This window comes from Microcaecilia unicolor, chromosome 5 (genome assembly GCF_901765095.1).
Source record: "Microcaecilia unicolor chromosome 5, aMicUni1.1, whole genome shotgun sequence".
In the NCBI taxonomy this organism is placed as follows: Eukaryota; Metazoa; Chordata; class Amphibia; order Gymnophiona; family Siphonopidae; genus Microcaecilia; species Microcaecilia unicolor.
The window spans coordinates 134,392,716-134,412,704 of record NC_044035.1 but is presented as its reverse complement, the minus strand read 5'-3'; the positions used below and the strand labels follow the sequence as shown (position 1 = coordinate 134,412,704).

The 19,989-nt window shown below is 40.5% G+C and overlaps 1 long non-coding RNA gene across 1 annotated transcript; it reads left to right on the top strand.

Annotated features, from left to right (window-relative positions):
• Positions 1-13,117: 13,117 nt before the first annotated feature.
• Positions 13,118-19,393, top strand: LOC115470282. Its single transcript, XR_003942163.1, has 2 exons — positions 13,118-13,319; positions 19,105-19,393. It is a non-coding gene; the product is annotated as an uncharacterized LOC115470282 (long non-coding RNA).
• The last annotated feature ends 596 nt before the right edge of the window (positions 19,394-19,989 follow it).

Genomic DNA, 19,989 nt, shown 5'->3' with positions numbered 1-19,989 from the left:
AAAAAAAAAATACAGGGGCATTTGGGATGCAAAAACCCAAGGTACAGTACAATATAGCTTGTGTCATCCCAGGCCATGAGACAGGATTATTCTAAGCCTTATTACTTCATTTTTCCCTATTGGATACTTAAGCAGGATCTCACATACCTAGCCCAATGTATACAGTGACTAAGCAAAAGCTTTAGTCACAATAAACTTATGAAAGAGAGAAAACAAAGTTCTTTCCTTCACAACTAAGATTTCAGTGCCAAGCACTATAACAAAAGTATCTATTTGGTATACCCTGAGGGGGGAAGGCTCTTATATTTGGCACCTACCCCTCTTAATAGAGACTCTCCCCTCTTCATCTCACAGTTTTGGGGGTTTTCTTCTTAACCTAGGCATCATAAATTGAACAAGCTTTACCTTGTTCCTGCATTTCTATTGTCACCTGCAGGAATGGGGTAACTACTTTTCTATTAACACTACCCTTGCTAAACAGGGTTTCTCTCAATTAACAACTACCACAGCTTTACATGGTTTTCCCATTATTAACCCCAGCATAGCTTAGCTTTACAGGTGTTCTCATCATAGAAAACAACATGCTAGAGTAATCCACTTTACTCACCCAGGATAGAGACTGTTTGACCCTTGTGGTTCCTCTCCCCTCTTTCTGCCAGGTTTCCTCTCAGCCTGGATCTGCTGCTGACTTAACAGACCCACTGCTTCCTGGGAATTGTAGGTCCCATACTTTATAGATATTCATATTTCTAAAATTCCATTGATTTAAAAAGAGAAATAAGGTGACCTGACTTTTCCTTCTTCTTCCTTAAAGGACATGTGCACATGTCAATACCTTATAGTGGAGAAGAGCAGGACCTCGAGGAACACATCTCATGAGTTTAAGGAAGCCAAATAGTTAGAAAAGATTATGCCAACATCCAGAATATTTGGATGTATAGAAAGAGGAATGACCTGCAGGAAAATAAAGGTGATAGTACCTCTTTATGTCTGCATGGTGAGACTATATTTGGAGTACAATGTACAGTTCTGGAGACCTCTCCTTTAAAAGGATTTAAACCAGATAGGGTTGGTCCAGAGGGCAGCTACAAAAATGATTAGTGGTCTTTGTCATAAATTATCCAGGGACAGACATAAATATGTTAATACATAACTTACTGTATATGGCCATATGGCTTATCTAGTCTGTTCATCTAAGCATTTTCCGGGATGGGTGTCTCCTATGCTTCCGTCGGCTTTACTGAACGGGTGTAAGCACACTTCTGATGCGCGGAAATAATGTAAATAAAGAAGGACAGAAAAGCACTGTGATTAATACTCCTGTGTTGCTGTTATAGATCCCTGCTGGCCTGTGATCCTGAAGCAGAAGCGAAACGCTGGCCATCGTCGATCACAGTAGGGGCCTTGGGAAGAACATGGAGGCGAGTTAAACTAAGCTAAGTTCTTCTACTTTAACTAAATCTATGCCTAGTGAGCAGCTTAGTTATTCCCTAGAGGTTTTTGCTGCTGATGATGAGTGAGTCCCGTTCCCGTACGACAGCATAAAGGTCTTTTCCTCTACTAACACAGAGTGTGTATTCATTGTCTAAGAGAACCCCATTAATTGGTTGTGCCTATTAGCAGTTCTGGGTATCTCGACCCCAATTTATAGTTTAGTTTACATCTAACCATTAAGCCAGAAGTTTCCAAGCTGTGGGTCAGGACCCCAAATAGGGTCCCAGAACCTGCTTTTGGGGTCACAACCTAGGTGGGCTCTCCATAAGTACATCATTATTCTGCATCTCCAGGAGCTCACATAATTTTATTTAGCTGCAATCATGAAAACCTTTATTAAATAAAATTATTAAATTGAATATGTATACTTTGGAAGAAAGGCGGGAAAGGGGAGATATGATAGAATCATGTAAATACTTTCATGATATAAATGCAAAGGAGTATGGCCTCTCTCAATTGAAAGTAAGATCTGGAACAAGGGGTCATATAATGAAGGTAAAAGGGGATAGGAGTAAACTAAGGAAATAATTCTTCACAAAAAGGGTGGTGGATGGGCAGACAGTGGAGATGGTGGAGATGAGAATGGTTTCTGAATTTCAGAGAGCATGGGACATGCAATGAGGATTTCTGAGGGAGAGAAAAGGATTGTAGAGCTTAGTATTTATTTATGTATTTATTTATTTATTTTATTTATTGCATTTGTATCCCACATTTTCCCACCTATTTGCAGGCTCAATGTGGCTTACATAATTTTGTTAGCAATGTCATTCCAAGATATCAGATACAGTTAGTATTGTACAGAGATTAAGTAGGGAAGAGAGAAGAAGGAAGGGAGTGATTAGGGTAGGTATAGAGGGGGAATTTCATAACTGAGTGGGTTGTTGAGGTTATAGAGGTGGATTTTCATAACTGAGTGGGTTGTTGAGGTGAATTAGTGAGGTTATCGGTTATCGGTTCTCATTGTAGGCTTTGTTGAAGAAGTATGTCTTCAGAGATTTGCGAAAGATAGTTGTTTCGTTGATTGTTTTCAGGTCTGTAGGTAGTTCGTTCCATAACTGCGTGCTCATGTAAGAGAAGGCAGTGGCATGCATCAGCTTGTATTTTCGTCCTTTACAGCTGGGGAAGTGCAGGTTGAGAAATTTACGGGATGATCTTGTGGCATTTCTGGGAGGTAGGTCCACGAGGTTTAGTACAGTGCTTCCCAAACTTTTTTGCCTGTGACCTTATGATTGCAGCTATATAAAATTATGTAAACTCCTGGAGATGCAGAATAATGATGTACCTATGGAAAGCCCACCTAGGTTGTGACCCCAAAAGCAGGTTCTGTGACCCTATTTGGGGTCTCATCCTACAGTTTGGAAAGCTTTGGCTTAGTAGTTAGGTGAGCAGACTGGATAAGCCATATATCATATATTCTCAAAACACTTAGACTTATAAAGTTCCACAGTAAGCTATGGAACTTTAAGTCTCAGTGCTTTGAAAATGAGCCCCAAAAAAGGCTATCTTGCTATAATTTTATGTTTAATAAGTTTAGTTATATCTGCCACCAGGGTAGAGAGTATAAATTGAAGATCACTAATACTTATTTGAAAGAGATTTGTAAATGGATAAAGAAAAATAAATTGAAGTCAAACTCCTAGTTTGAAGGTATGGATTATGAGAGACCAGAGTTTTACATTGGAGCTCAACAATTGGAGGGGTCAAATTTGTGGTTGGGTGTTAAATTACAGTTATTAAGTATAGTGAAAAGTTATTCTCACTTGCGACAACTGAAGATAGTATATCCAGTATCTGTTAATAAGAACCTTGTTACATTTTGAGATGCAACAATCGTGTCTCATTTAGATTACAATAAAATGTTACATCTGGTTTTTCATATGTATATTCTGGTAAAATTACAAGGGTATAGAGCCCTGCTGCAAGATTGTTGACAGATTTTGGTTAGAGCAATCATGTCTCTACAACACTAGAAGAGTTTGGTTTGATTTAAAACTTTAATATTCACTTTTACTATAAATCACAGCATATGTGGAAACAAAGGTCAACAACCAAGTTTTAGGTGATAACTTTTTACTGGAACAACTTTATCTTTGACAAGTTATCCTCTTGCCATCAGGTGAGAGAAGGAACAATACAGCCCTTCACTATAGTGTGAGGGGCAGCTGCTGGGAGTTAGCCGAGCACCCCATTGATAGCAGTGGTAGCCAGATAGCTACCTGGTTAACTATGAATTACCTTTTTGCTGTCCTAAGTTAACCTGATAGCTATATTAGTACTGCCACTGAATTCTGGTAGAGCCTGGATAACTCCCAACTCCGCCCCTGGACCACTCCAGCACTAACCGATGAGTGTTGCAGCAAAGAGGGCACATATTCAGCAGCACTCTCCAATTAAGAGCTGTTGAATATCTGTTTCCACCCAGTTAGCATAGTTTAACCAGGTAGGAACTGAATATAGGAAACTCCCCCCACACACAATATTCTTTACATTACTTAAGATAACACAGTATGACTGATTTTCAATTGTTGTCATTAGTGTGTGTCCATTAAAAAAAATTACCACCATCCATTTTGTTGGCAGTAAAAGCTCACTCTGTAATCTGGAACTAGCCAGTTAGCATGTGGTAATGTCGCTGTGCTAACTCATTACCACAGGGCTGCCCTCTAACACAACCTCTCCCCCAAAAATTAAAACAAAATTCAGCACAGGGATTAGCGCATGCTAGGATGACACTTACTGCAGGACAGCTGATTGTGTCTCTGGGTACGCCATTTTAAGCTGCATTAGGCATGCTTAGTGCATAATACAGCTTAGTAAAATGCGCCCTTAGTTAGGGGTCATTTTACTAAGCTGTGGTAAAAAGCGGCCTTAGCGTGCCCTTGTACAAGTTTTTCCCATGCACTAAGGTCATTTTTACTGCAGCAGTAAAAAAATGGCCTTTTTCTATTTTATGTATTAATGGCCATGGGCTAATGTTGCTAGTAGTGCACAGCCATTTAAAAAATATGAGCACATGTGCACTTACTGCCACCCATTTTGTAGACGTCCAGCTTTTCATACATGGGCACACAGATGTGGAATGCACTACCACGTAACTTAAAAACAGTCTACGAACTAACACATTTTCTTAAATCTCTGAAGACATATCTCTTCAACAAAGCATACAACAAAGTCTAATAACTGTAACCACAACACCTCCATTTTGATTGATTTCTTTCTATGACTGTATGCTTAATCTTATCATGTCAACCTACTGTCTATGTAACAACTATTGTAACTTCTACTCTGGAATGGTGAATGCCATAATGGAGTATTGTAAGCCACATTGAGCCTGCAAATAGGTGGGAAAATGTGGGATACAAATGCAACAAATAAAAAAAAATAATAATAAAAATAAAGGCTCACGTGCTATTCTTGTGCTAATGGAGTGAAATGCTAATGGAGTGGAAGAATGGCCTAGTGGTCAGAGCACTGGTCTTGCAGCCCAGAGGTAACCGGTTCAAATCCCTTCTGCTCCTTGTGATCTTGGATAAGTTACTTAACCCTCTATTGCCTAAGGTACAAGCTTAGATTGTGAGCCTTCCTGGGACAGAGAAATATCCACCACACCTGCATGCAACTCACCTTGAGCTACTACTGAAAAAGGTGTACTACAGGCCAGTAAGCCTCACTTCAGTTATTGAAAAGTAATGGAAGTGATGTTGAAGGAAAGGACAGTGAATTTCCTGGAAGCAAAAAAGTTGCAAGATCCAAAACAACATGGTTTTACCAAAGGTAAATAGTGCCAAACGAATCTCATTGAATTCTGTGACTGGAGAATTGAATCAGGGACGTGCTATAGACGTGATCTACTTAGATTTCAGAAAAGCTTTTGACACGGTTCCCCACAGGAGGCTCTTGAATAAACTTGACGGCTGAAGATAGGACCCAACACAGTGAACTGGATTAGGAACTGGTTGAAGGACAGATGCCAGAGGGTGGTGAGGGAAAGGTGAGTAGTGGAGTGCCTCAGGGATCGGTGCTGGAGCCAATTCTGTTCAATATATTTGTGAGTGACATTGCCAAAGGGTTAGAAGGTAAAGTTTGCCTTTTTGCGGATGATACTAAGATTTGTAACAGAGTGGACACCCGGGAGGGAGTGGAAAACATGAAAAAGGATCTGCAGAAGCTAGAAGAATGGTCTAAAGTTTGGCAATTAAAATTCAATGCGAAGAAATGCAAAGTGATGCACTTAGGGAGTAGAAATCCACGGGAGACGTATGTGTTAGGCAGTGAGAGTCTGATATGTATGGACGGGGAGAGGGATCTTGGGGTGATAGTATCTGAGGATCTGAAGGCGACAAAACAGTGTGACAAGGCGGTGGCCGTAACTAGAAGGTTGCTAGGCTGTATAGAGAGAGCTGTGACCAGCAGAAGAAAAGAGGTTTTAATGCCCCTGTATAAGTCATTGGTGAAGCCCCACCTGGAGTACTGTGTTCCAATTTGGAGGCCGTATCTTGCTAAGGATGTAAAAAGAATTGAAACGGTGCAAAGAAAAGCTACGAGAATGGTATGGGATTTGCGTTACAAGAAGTATGAGGAGAGACTTGCTGACCTGAACATGTATACCCTGGAGGAAAGGAGAAACAGGGGTGATATGATACAGATGTTCAAATATTTGAAAGGTATTAATCCGCAAACGAACCTTTTCCATAGATGGGAAGGCGGTAGAACTAGAGGACATGAAATGAGATTGAAGGGGGGCAGACTCAAGAAAAATGTCAGGAAGTATTTTTTCAAGGAGAGAGTGGTGGATACTTGGAATGCCCTCCCATGGGAGGTGGTGGAGATGAAAACAGTAACAGAATTCAAACATGCGTGGGATAAACATAATGGAATCCTGTTCAGAAGGAATGGATCCTCAGAAGCTTAGCCAAGATTGGGTGGCAGAACCGGTGGGGGGAGGCAGGGCTGGTGGTTCCCTGAAAATGGCAGATACAAATCAAGGGCAGGTATACACAAAAAGTAGCAGATATGAGTTTATCTTGTTGGGCAGACTGGATGGACCATGCAGGTCTTTTTCTGCCATCATCTACTATGTTACTATGTGTGAGCAAAATCTAAATAAATAAATAATCAGGGCAGGAATGCCAATGCTCCACTCTAGACACACCCTCTCAAAAAAGTTAAAATAATTTTTAGGGGTCATGTGGTAGTGGTGGCGGCCGTGTTTCCCATGTGGTTGGCCCTTTTTCATGCAGCAGGTAAAACCCCTTTTAAAAAATGGCCATGTGGCGGGGAGCTCTTACCGCCACTCATTGGGGTGGTGGTAAGGGATCCCAAAGTAACTTGCCGGTAAACGGGCAGTGTTGCACTGGGTTAGCGCCACAGTAAAAATTACAAAAATAATTTTCATTGCGCCAGAAATGGTGCGCACTCAAGGCAGAACTACCAGCGGAGGCCGCATTGGGCTGGCAGTAGTTCTGGATTATCGCGCAGTAACCCTTTAGTAAAAGGGCCCCTTAGTGCGTGGTAAGTGCACACATATTTGGCTGTTACCACAGGACACCTGGGCGTGTCCCATGGAAAGCCATTTTAAGCTGTGTTCGGTAAATGTTTGTACTTAACGCAACTTTCAATTCATCTCTGTTGTTACCAGTTTACATAGTTTTCTGGAAGGACTTGGGGAGAAGGAGAAGTACATTGTGCTATGCTATGCTATGCTGCACATCGGATAGCTTCCCCTTAAAAACTGATCCTTCTTGGCAGCTCTGGAGGCTGAAAGGATTTGACCTCCAGATGGAGGAACGGACAGAGAAAATTGTTTGTGTAATAGAAATGAGGGAAGGAAAGATATGTGAGAATACTGGAGTCAGTGAGGAGCAGAGAGAAAGGCCTGGGGAGGTAGGAGAGGGCAAGAGTGCATATTGTTCCCTGGATTCTATAAATTTGTGCGACCAAGTTTACGCTTACTGCCAGATTCTATATATCGTGCCTAGCGTTCCACGCTGAAATCTAAGAGCATTCCATAACAACGTAACTTAATTGACTTAACAAGCCAAGCAGCATTTTTACCAGCGTTTAACAAGCAATAATGAGCACTAACTGTCAATAATTAAAATTTATGTGTGTAACTCGCTAAGTGTATTCTGTAATGAACTGCACCTAAATTCTAAAGTGCGCAGTTCAAAAGGGGTGTGGTTATGAGTGGGGAAATGGGAGTTTCATGGGCATTCCCAAATTTACACACATTGTGATAGAATATGGCCCAGTCTGCATAAATCTATACACAGGCATTTACACCACATTTTCATTGGTTTACATGGAGGTGCGTAGTTTTAGGCGCTGGAATATCAACTAGGCATATTCTGTATACTGCGCCTAAATCTTATAGAATACGCTTAGGCAGAAATGTTTTCTGCATAGATTTTTTAAGCACCATATATAGAATCTGGCCCTTAGTGTGGAAAATTGCACATGCAAGTCATACAATAAAGTCAGTTACGTGCATAAATTAATTTAATAATGAGCTGATAATTGATGTTAACAAGCATAACATTGACATTCGTACATCATCCAATACCATTCTTACAACCAGCTGCCATATTACTGCCATATTACCCTTGCTTTGAGTAAGCTTCATTGGCTTCCTTTTAAATGAATAATCACTTTTAAAATCCTACTTTTGGTATTCACCAATTATTGCATCAACTTTGTGCATTTATCAACCTGCAAAAGTTTTGAGATCCTATGATACACATTTATTAAACATTCCTTCCTTAAAGATCATTAGATTGGAAGAATACCACTCTACAATTTTTAAAGTAATTGAATCTAAATTATGGAATAGCTTACCTTTGAATTTATGAACAATGAAGGATGTAGAATCATTTAAGAGAAAACTGAAAACACCTCAAATATTGTGTTCAATTCTGGTCACCGCATCTCAAAAAGATATAGTGGAATTAGAAAAGGTGCAGAGAAGGGCAACAAAAATGATAAAGGGGATGGGACAACTTCCCTAAGAGGAAAGGCTAAAGCAGCTAGGGCTCTTCAGCTTAGAGAAAAGATGACTGAGGGGAAATATGGTAGAGGACTATAAAATAACGAGTGGAGTGGAACGGGTAGACATGAAGCATCTGTTTACTCTTTCCAAAAATACTAGGACTGGGGGGCATGCAATGAAGCTACAAAGTAGTAAATTTAAAACGAATCGGAGAACATTTTTCTTCACTCAATGTATAATTACATTTTGGAATTCATTGCCAGAAAATGTGGTAAAGGCAGTTAGCATAGCGGGGTTTAGAAAAGGTTTGGATGGCTTCCTAAAGGAGAAGTCCATAGACCATTATTAAAATGGACTTGGGGAAAATCCACTGCTTATTTCTGGGATAAGCAGCATAAAATGTACTTTTTTGGGATCTTGCCAGGTATTGTGACCTGGATTGGCTACTGTTGGAAACAGGATGCTGGGCTTGATGGACCTTTGGTCTGTCCCACTGTGACAATACTTATGTACTTATGAACTTAATTCAATAATAATAACACTACTGCTCTTTATTAGATTACATTTTGGCAGCAGCTTTATTCATCATATATATAACTCATTTCTATAACTTAAACCTTTCGCCCAATATATTAAATTCTTCCAGCCCAATGTTGGCATTCCCAGAGCGGTTTTAACAATTCAGAGCCATTCGGTAATGAAACTGTCTCTCTGACGTCCAAAATTACCCCCTTCAGTCCATGTGACTCACGGTGCCGTCAAGCCACAGCTCACTCGTGGTGGTTCCGCCCACGAGTTACTCATTTCAATCAAAATATATTTTAAACAAATATCAACTTAACCGCATCTGGTGCCTCTTTATCCCCTCATATCCATTGGACTCTAAAAGCTGTGACCAACCTACCTTTCCCCAACCCTAAAACAGCAAACCCACATAACCATCCCATAAAACCCACAGGACAGAAACCCCCCCCCCCCCCCCAATAATCTGCCAACTATCAAACCATAATTAAAAACAAACTAGGCAACAAAGGGTTGGTAAGGAAGGGCACAAAATTCCTAATCCCTCATCCACCCTCACCTGCTTCTGCCCACCTGCCAAAAGCTCTCTGTTTACCCACAGTCATTTCCATGACCACCACCAATCCTCTCATCTTCCAATCATACTTCCACTCCTGTTGCCACCCTTCTCACTTAACAATTAACCCTCTCATCCCCCTCCTTCATACTATTCTTCCCTCTACCCAGTCAATTCTACTAATTATTCACCCTTCTCTTCCTTCTTACTTAGTCAATGTTATTACCCCATCAGTCTAAACTGTGGGGTCTTCATAATAAGCTACAATTGGTTTTAACTAGCACTAATTGGCACCAATTACTTGTTATGCTAGAAACTGCCCTGAAGGACCCTTTTACAAAGGTGTGCAGTGCCTACTCGCGTCCAACGCATGTCAAATTGGCACTACTGTTCGGCTACTGCATGACCTGGGTGGTAATTCCATTTTTGGCATGGACCCAAAACACTCAGTAGAAAATATGTTCTGTTTTCTACTGGGGCATGCTTACCCAGCGCTAATTGGCAGTTGGCACGTGCTGGACACTTACTGCCTGGTTAGCATATGAGACCTTACTGCTAAGTCAATGGGTGGCTGTAAGGTCTAAGGCCGAAAATGGATGCGCGCTGGTTTTCATTTTGTCGCACATCCATTTTCCGGCACATTAAAAAAAATCCCTTTTTCCCAGGCGCACTAAGGAAATGGACCAGTGCGCGTCTAAAACACGCAGCTACACCAGCACTGGCCTCTTTTGGCCCTGCCTTAGTAAAAGAGCCTCTTGGTCGGCATTCTATAATGTGAATGTGCAAATTCTATCACACCCACCTACTAAGGGAACGAAGCAATGAGAGGGATATGGGTGGGTCAGGGGTGCACCTAGCTGTTACATGTTATAGAATAACTAGCATTTATATGCCTAACTGCCTGCAGTTAGGTGTGAGCATTTACACCAGCCTTTGACTTAGTAAGAGCTCACGTCAAAGTTAGTTACACTAGTATTCTATAATGGCAATTGCACTCAATCCACTAAGCTGCAATAACAAGTTGTCTGTGTAGTGTGGGCGTGTGTATTTGGCGTGCGCGGGACCATTTTTTACTGTGTCTGGGATAAAAGGCTTTTTTAAATGGGGGCAGTAAATGGCCATGCACTAAAATTAAAAGTAGCTTGTGGCTATTTACTGCTAAGCCCTTACTGCCACCCACTGACCTAGCAGTAAGGGCTCACGTGCTATATGCACGGTACTCATACACCACAAGCCAATGTGGCCACACTGTCGATTACTGCCAGGAATGCCCCCTGTGGTAGATAATAGAAAAATATTTTCTACTGTGGGAAACAGCATATGCCAATTTTGAAATTAACGCCAGGTAGGTGCGCTAACTGGTCAGTAGTGTTGATTTTGCATGTGCTACACTCACATGTAGCCCCTGTATCCCGGCACCTAACTTTAGGTACCATTTCTTGAATCTACCCCATATGTGTGAGAGAAACATTGTGTGAGTGAGCGCAGGAAAGAGAAATTTTATCTACCCTCCTCTCCCCTATTAATCTTTGCTTGTGGAACTTAAAAAGGGGGAGAAATTTCATTTGCACATAACCCGGCCAGTTAAGTATACATCGAATAATTTCATAGGGCATAGAAACTACAGTATTTTTCCCAGTTTAGGCTTACTGAATAGAATCTGTGTGATCAGAAAATGTAACAATTTCATGTAAAACAAAGTAATAAAACACAGCTGAAAATTCTGAGCCCAATATTCAAAATTATTTAACTGGGCAGTGACACTGAGGGGCAAAGTTAGCAACATGGGCTACAATTAAGACAGGGGTTTTTTTTTTAACCAGAAGTCATACTATTTTAGCACAGGGTCTCATTGCATAAAATGGGACCTTGGCTAAATAGCACAACTTGTTTAAAATAACCTTGTCTTAACAGTAGCCCATGTTGATAACTTCCCCCCTGAACATAGGCTCTGACTACTGCAATACTGTCTGGGCAGTGCCAGGGTGGTCTAGGGGTGTAGTCAAGGTGGGGATAGCAGTTATGCAGGCACTGGCGACATTCAGTGCTGCAGCCCACTTAGCTAACAAGACAAGTAGAACTGCTTATTTATTTATTTATTTGTAACATTTGTATCCCATATTTTCCCACCTATTTGCAGGCTCAATGCGGGGTACATAGTACCGTAAAGGCGTTCGCCAATTCCGCTATAAACAGTTACACAGTGATGTTATGGTAGAATAAGGTTCATGTGGAACAAACATATTAAGGAATCATATAGAGGAAGAGTTAAGTTATGTCCATTACATTCTTTGGTTTCATAGTGTTGCAGGGTTCAGGTATTTAAGTCCTATCTTTGTTGGTTAGCAAAGATGTATGGCACTGGAAGGGTCTTTTACAAAGTGGCGGTAAGCCCAACACAGGCTTACTGCACGCTAAATCTGAACTACCACCAGCCCAGCACGGCAGCCAGCGGTAGTTTCAGGTTAAACACACGCCATTTCCAGTGTTCTGGAAATGTCTTATTTTTTTCTAGCATGGCTGTAACCCAGCTGTAATCGGGCATCACTGCTCACTGCCTGGTTACTGCCAGGTTACCACAGGAGCCTTTACCACCACCTAATTGGGTGGTGGCAAGAGCTCCCCGCCATATGCCATGCAGTAAGAGTTATCTTACCACATGGCCATGGGGAGGCTTTTTACCCACTGTGGTAAAAAGGGCCCTGGTGCATGGGAAAAATGGCCCCCACCGCTACCGCAGAGCCCTTCTTCCCACAGGTTAGTAAAAGGACCCCTGATTGTTAGCCTTACTTGCATAACTTCTGATCATTGCCAATCACCTGTATATTAAGGGTCAATGCCCAGATAAGGGCCAGCACTGTACATCCTGGTCTGCTTTAGCTGGCAGTGGTCAGCATTTGCAAAAGTACTAACTGCAGCTGGCAGAATATTGACTGGTCTGTTCATCTGGTTTCTGTTAGGTGTGTATTGATAAGCACACATTTGGTTTCAATGGGTACCTAAAAATTTAAAGTGCACTCACTTTGCTTGTGCAGATGCATACCTATGAATTAACATGCATAAAATTCTATCTGCCGGACCATGCAAAAACAAAATGTGCAGTCATGCAATGCACACAAACCATGAATGTGTGAATAAAAAACAACACATGATAATCATCAAAACCTTATTCAAACAAAGAATAACCAAACTTTTTTGTGGCTGTGCATATTCTGCTTCATTATCCAATCTCTTTTTCCTGCTTTATTTGTAAGAAAGAATACTTTAACTTAAAAGAATTTGCAAGAGGCATAAGAATGATAATGATTCATGCCACAGAAAGTGGCATAGGCCTGTTTGCTTATTTAACATATCACGATGTGATTTCATAGAATTTGACCTTGAATGACATCCACCCTACAATTAGGGAATAAGTGATACCCCCTAAATAACCTCTAATTATGTGGGTGATACTAAAATTCTATTTGCTTTTCAAAGGCTCCACCAAGGTACACACCATGCCCATTTGGCACAGGGAGAACCGGTACTTGTGTATATAAATGGCAGTCATTCAGACAAGAATCAGCTTCTACTGCACTACTCAGCTAGAGAGAAACATGTCTGCGAAGGGCAACTGTGGTGGTGGCGGTGGTGGATGTGGAGGAGGAGGGCAATGGAATCAGAACCCGTGCAATAACCCATGCCAAAACCCATGCCCAAACCCATGCCCAGACCCATGCCAAGACCCATGCCAAAACCCATGCCAAAACCAAGGCTGGAATAGTAAGTATTCTTGTATTATATTATTTGTTTTGTTAAAATTAATTTAGAAACTGCTGTGTAATACATGGAGAAGTTTGTATTTAAAAAAATAACAAGTTTTAACATGATGAAAGTTCATCCTATTCTTGACACCAAGATGTTATTAAATTGTACCTCAGGCCTCTGGGTTCATACTTTTTAATTTTAACAATATTCTGGTATGAAAGATCGCCCAGTGGTCAATAGCATGTTGGTCACTCTCACAGGGAAGTACTGGATTAGATTCCTTGGCCCAACTTGCTACCTGGGCTAGCCTGAGCTGAGGCTGCTGCAGTGACAAAATTCACAAGGAGGAGGGAAAAAGTTGCTCAGTTACTGTAGAATGGTGACACCTAGTGACCAGACTCAGGATGCATTTGTGCACGATTCCAGATGAAGCTAATGAAGCAGAGGGAAAATGTGCAGGTATTATGAATGATGCTCATACCACTGCAGTGTAATTGAGGTCAATTCCAACTAAACTTAAAGCCCAAAGGAACAGAAAGAATTGCTGGATCAAAATAAAAATTATAACATGACTTGGAGTTCATTCAGTTAGTCAGTTACAGTGCTGTGTACTACCATGAGGGATTTCTGAGTTTGATTTGCAACCAGGGCTGGGAATTCTGGGGACACAACATTTACAATCCATGGAAGGGAATGAGTCTTAGTTATAACTTAAATAGTGACATGAAACTCAGACCAAACTCTGGAGATAATGCTGGTTCATGCCCTGTGGTCAGCTATTTTTATTTGAATAAAGATTTATAAACTGAATGAACAAGTTAGGGTAGTTGTGCTTATGGAGTCTTATGGCACTGAAGATCTAGTAGGCCTGGTTCCTTCCAGTATAAATGGAAGCCCAAAAAGATTGAGGAAATTGCTAGTGCCACCTTCCTCCAAGTAGCTGAGAAAATACATTTTACCTTTGAAATCTACTTTGAGTGCAAGGTATCTATGGACTCTTGCATGTCCCTGATTTTTGCGCAAGGGAGGATTTTCATGTAAGAAAATATGCACATAGATTAAAATGTAATCTAGTTGCATTATTTCTCAATCTCATCCAAATCTGAATTTTACTTGATCCGATATCACTGAATTTCTTTTAATTTCAAGAAACCATACTGAGGGGTCCTTTTACTAAGGTGCACCAACAGATATAGTGCACACTCACAAATTAATGTACATTAAGTGCCATGCAGCCCATAGATATATAATGGGCTGTGCAGTATTTAGCCCATGCTAAATCCATGAGCATGCCTTAGTAAAAGGACCCCTGAATATTAAATGAGACTAGAGTGGAGGAGTAGCCTAATGGTTAGAACCAGGGGAATGGGATTCAATTCCCACTACAACTCCTTGTGAATTTGGGCCAGTCACTTAACCCTCCATTGCCCCCAGGTACAAAATAAGCACCTGTATATATTGTGTAAAATGCTTTGACTGTAACCACTGAAACAACAGTATATCAAATTTCATCCACTTTCCCTTAAACAGTATAGAATGATGTTCAGATGGCCTGAGGTAATGGTTGTCTCAGACATCAGTCCATGTTTTTATCAAGCATACCATTTTCTTAGAATTAACTCTTATAGAATAATCATGATAATTGGATTCTTTTCTTTACACATGCTTACATGTGGCTAAAAGAGAGAGGGAACAAAGGGTTATTACAATAGCAATTTAGATCTAACTTAAAGCATAGTGTACTAGAGCTTTTCTCTCAATTTTTTGCCATGGGGATAAAAAATTTAGCAATTCAGGCCCTCTTGCAAATCAATAAAAACAAATAATACTGAAGACTAGGGATGTGCACAGGACAAAAATTGTTGGTTTGCGTTAGGTTCATTTGGACTTTTTTTCAGTTTGTTTCAGACATTTTTTGTAACACAGTAACATAGTAGATGACAACAGATAAAGCCCTGTACAGTCCATCAAATCTGCCCAACACGATAATCTCATAGCCTAAGGAATGATGTGATACTTCATATGCAGGAGCAGATACTGCAGATTAACCTGAAAGTTAACACATGACTTGCAATAAAAAAAATAGTAGGAACCTCCTTTCTTGATATAGCATTAGTTTTGGGCTTGCCATGCATTAAAATCCTGCATTATAGTGTATTAAGCCCAAAACGTAATACCCTTTAGTAGATGGGCCCCTTTATTAGTTATACAGCAAATTTTGCTTGTTATATAGCATTGCTGAATATAAGCAATTAAAACTTTCGAGATAATTTCAAGTCTACGTGGCCCGATTCAACTGGTTGTTTACCTGGACAGCACTGTGCATCAGTGTTGTCCAAACAAAAAAAATGCATCTCTGCCATCTTTACTATAATGTTTGGCTGGTCAATGTATTGACAAGACAAGATTTAGAAGGCTTAGTTGTGATTTCCACATGGAAATACAGCATTTATCACATACACATATAAAAAAAAAAAGATTTCTGATAGCTATTATTTAGATGTGGAAATCCATACTACATAGGGATTTTGAGGGTATGTGTTTTGGGGGCTTAAGTAGATCTAAAATTTACACTTGTGACCCCATTTCGCAAAAAAAAATACAAATTCATAAAGACAAAGCTCCATGTTTGCTTTTATACTTGCTTAATGATGTGTAGTTTTTAAAAAGTTCTCATTTTGACAAGGTTATATACAGGAGGGATTAAGGGAACTGTTTTCCTTAATCCCATGTAGTTTTTGTTCACCTACTAAATAAAACCATGTTAAAATATCAGTCCAGTTTCCATGTTTATTTAGTGCTTGATTGACCAATCTTCAGTAATCTTTCAGAGTGGCAAACAAAAATCTCATAAAAGTAATAAAAGCTCAGTGAGGAAAGGAAATACAATAAAATAGGACAAGAAAGTATAAACGTAGCTAACTACTGGTTGTCATTGCTCCCCTGTATGCCCACACTATGAGGCATTGACAAGTGACATAAAATAGTCAAGGGTTAAAAGCATCATGAAATAAGTGTTGAGTGCTTTCAAATTTCTCAAGAGAAGACTCGAGGCACATAGAAAGGAGAAATGCATTCTGGAGAGAAGGGCTGACCATGCTGAAAATTCTGGCGCAAACAGTCAAAACAGATGTTGCAAAAAGAACTGCATGATGAGCGCAGAATAGGATGTTAGTAGTCCAGAGTGGTAGAAAAGGAAGCCAGAAGCATAGATTTTATGAACCAGGAGAAAAAGTTTGTATCTGATCCTTTGTGTGACTGGAAACCAGTGTTTTTGATGAAGAACAGAAAAAGTGAGGTCATATTTTTTTGAATCCTGTGATGACTCACTGGAGCATTTTTCATTATTTGTAGTCTTCAGATATTGTTTATTCTAAGGACTTGTAGAAGAGAGTTACAGTAATCAGTGCTAGAAATGACCATGGAATGTATCAAGATGTAGAGAGCAGTTTTATCAAAAAGGTGACATACAAAATAGATCATTACGAGGTGTTTTTTTTTAAAGAACACTTTTTGATATTGTAAATTTGAGCTTGAAAATTTAGTGACTGACCGATAAGCACACCAAGAACCCAAATAAATGGTTCAAATTTCACTGGAGAACTTCCCAAAAGCATAGGACAGATTGGGGTGGGGGATCCAGTGCATAAGATCAGAAGACCCTTTGTGATGGTGTTTGACGGTCTTCACGTTATCACCCTTTTAGGATCATTCAGTTTGTGCTGTTTTTTACCTTATATTTGAGAAGATCCATGATCTAAGTTTCCTGTACATTCATTTCCATTAGTTCATATGTCTACAGATATTAACAACTAAGGATCAATGGGTAGCCCCTGACGCAGCCCTGCTGGGCGAAACATGGCCTGTGTCAGGCTTATTATATCATCTGGTTTTCGGTCAATAAATTTGTGTTTATCTCCTACTGATCTGCTTCGTAGATTTCCATCTTGGAGTTTGCAGATCATCTGCCTTGCTATTAACTACTTAACATGCAGATAACATGCGGAAACAGGCTACCACATGACCACATTAAGGGTTTTTGTTTTCACACGTTATACCACGTGTTACCATATTTTTCTGACAGCTGGCATGGAAGGCATTCAGCAGTTAATGTCCTTCACTTACCAAGCACTAATCCCTGGATTCTGTAAAGGTCACCCAAATTTGCTTGCCCAGCTTTGGTCACGATCCTCTAATGCACATGCAAACGAATTAGTTAACAAGCCAATCACAGTCAATAATAGGATGCTAACAATCAATTATTGATGGTAACTTGCATTAATTTAGATTTGCGTGTGCATCTTCCTGTGCACTATTCCAGGGCCGCCGAGAGGGGGGGCAGGGGGGACAAAATTCCCTGGACCCGGGCCTCTAAGGGGGGCCCAGTGCCGCAGTCCCCTCCACCTATCCCCCTCCATCAACCACCAGGCCGGGCCCCCCTGAATTCAAATCATAGCGCCTCACCTCGACCTCGCTCCGTGTGAAAGAAGCGCAGCAGTGGCAGTCTGCAGATTGCCTCCCTTTGGGCCTTCCCTCCCTGTGTCCCGCCCTCACGCAAGTTACATCAGACGATGGCAGGATACAGGGAGGGAAGGCCAATTTTTGAGCACCATTTACTGAATCTGGCTCTAACTGCCTAATACAGAGTTAATACAGGACCACTTACTGCCTCCTAAATAGGAGGTGCTAACTGACGGATTCTATATAGTGCGCCCAATGACCCATGCCAAAATCCAGGTGTATTCTATGTATGTAGCTTAATTGGCTTAACGAGCTAATTAGCATTGATAACAGCACTTAACAAGCAATAATGAGCACTAATTGGCAATAATTGGAATTTACATGCACAACATGCTAAGTGTGTTCTGTAACAAACTGGGCCTAAATTCTAATGCATGCAGTTCAAAAGGGGTATGGCTATGGGCAGGAAAATGGGCGTTATAGAATATGGCCCAGTATGCATAAATCTATCCACAGGGATTTACGCCACATTTCATTGGAGTAAATGGACATACATAGTTTTATGTACTGGGATATCAACTAAGCATATTCTGTATACCACACCTAAATCTAGGCGGTAAGGGCTCATGCACTAATCCTGCACTAATCACTTAGCCTGTGGCAATGCCTGCACACTAACCAATTAGCATAGCCATGCCCATTCTCCACCCCCAAATACACTCCCAGCGCTAAAAAATAAATTTAATTTTTTAGCATGTGGGTAGCACATGCTGATTCTGAAACTACTGTGGAATCCCTGAGCGTGCCCTGCGGTACATGTTAGTGCTTACCGCAGGTTAGTAAAAGGATCCCTGAGTCAAGTATGAGCGATTCTCAGAGTAGATAAGCTAAATAAGGGGCCCTTTTACTAATCCGCGTAGGCACCTATGTGCACCAGTTCAGAACTACTCCCTGGCTACCGCGTGGCCCGGGCGGTAATTTCATTTTTTATGCAAGTCCACTATGTGCGCCAGAAAATATATTTTCTTTTTCAGCACAGAGCGCTAACCAGGCGGTAATTGACATTGTACGCGCATTGATGATTACTGCCCGGTAAATGCATGAGACCTTACCGCTAAATGAATGGGTGGCAGTAAGGTCTCAGACCCAAAATGGACACGTGCCAATTTTCATTTTGCCACACATCCATTTTTGGCCAAAAAAAAGGACCCCTTAAGTGGCTTATATTCTTATTTAATAATTTGAAGATTAAAATTAGAAAAGCAATATACAATAATCATATTGAGATAATCAAGTGTGATGTGGTACGTGTCATACAGTTCTGTGGTTCATTTTCTAGGTGGAGGTGGATATGGAAGTGGAGGTCAATACAAAGGTGGATATGGAGGTGGAGGTGGAGGCGGAGGCGGATGCAAAGGCGGATCGAAGTAAAGAAGGCAACAGTGAAAATCTCCTTCACACCATGAAGCTCAAGCAAATGCTTTTTAATCTGTTTTACTTGAGTATCAGTCTTCTTTATTAAAAGTATCAAATGTACCCTGGTAACCTTTTCTCAAAATCTATTCCCATGAGCAAATATGTTAACTGATTACATTTTGCTTCCTTATTAAAACTTGTCTCAATAATAATCCTAAAGTCGTTTGTTAATTTATTAGTGAAGAAAAAAATTGATAAAAAAAGAACAAAATAGAAGAATTTCGGGTGCTGAATTCATAGCAGACCTTCACAAATGTCACCTGGCTAATCAGATTTTTACAGACCAGCTAAAGATTTGTACTGATTTTCTCAAGATCAATGGCATATAATCTGACAGATTTTATCAGCGATAATGGGGAAATTCATTGACTTTGTTCCAAATGCAAAGTAGACTGAAATTCACCTGGTTTAAGCCTACTAGTAAATTGTCTGCCCATATAAAACATCAAGTCAGTCTATCTGCTTGTAAAGGATTAATCCTTCTGCTTTTAAAGAGTTAATATGTTACAAGTGCAAATTTAAAAATGAAGCATTTGGATCTCAAGTATTGGCTGTTTCAGCAGTGTGTTCCTCAATGTTCCCTCTAAGGGCTGAGTTGATGTGAGCAAATGTTTTCTTTTCCATTACCTTGTGAGCACTTCTTACAGACACACACACACAAGCACTCACTGGATGTTGGAAAGAATTCCATAAACCATGCTCTGCATGCTTTCCCTACTTGCTTAAACTCTGTTTATAGCTACTCTGA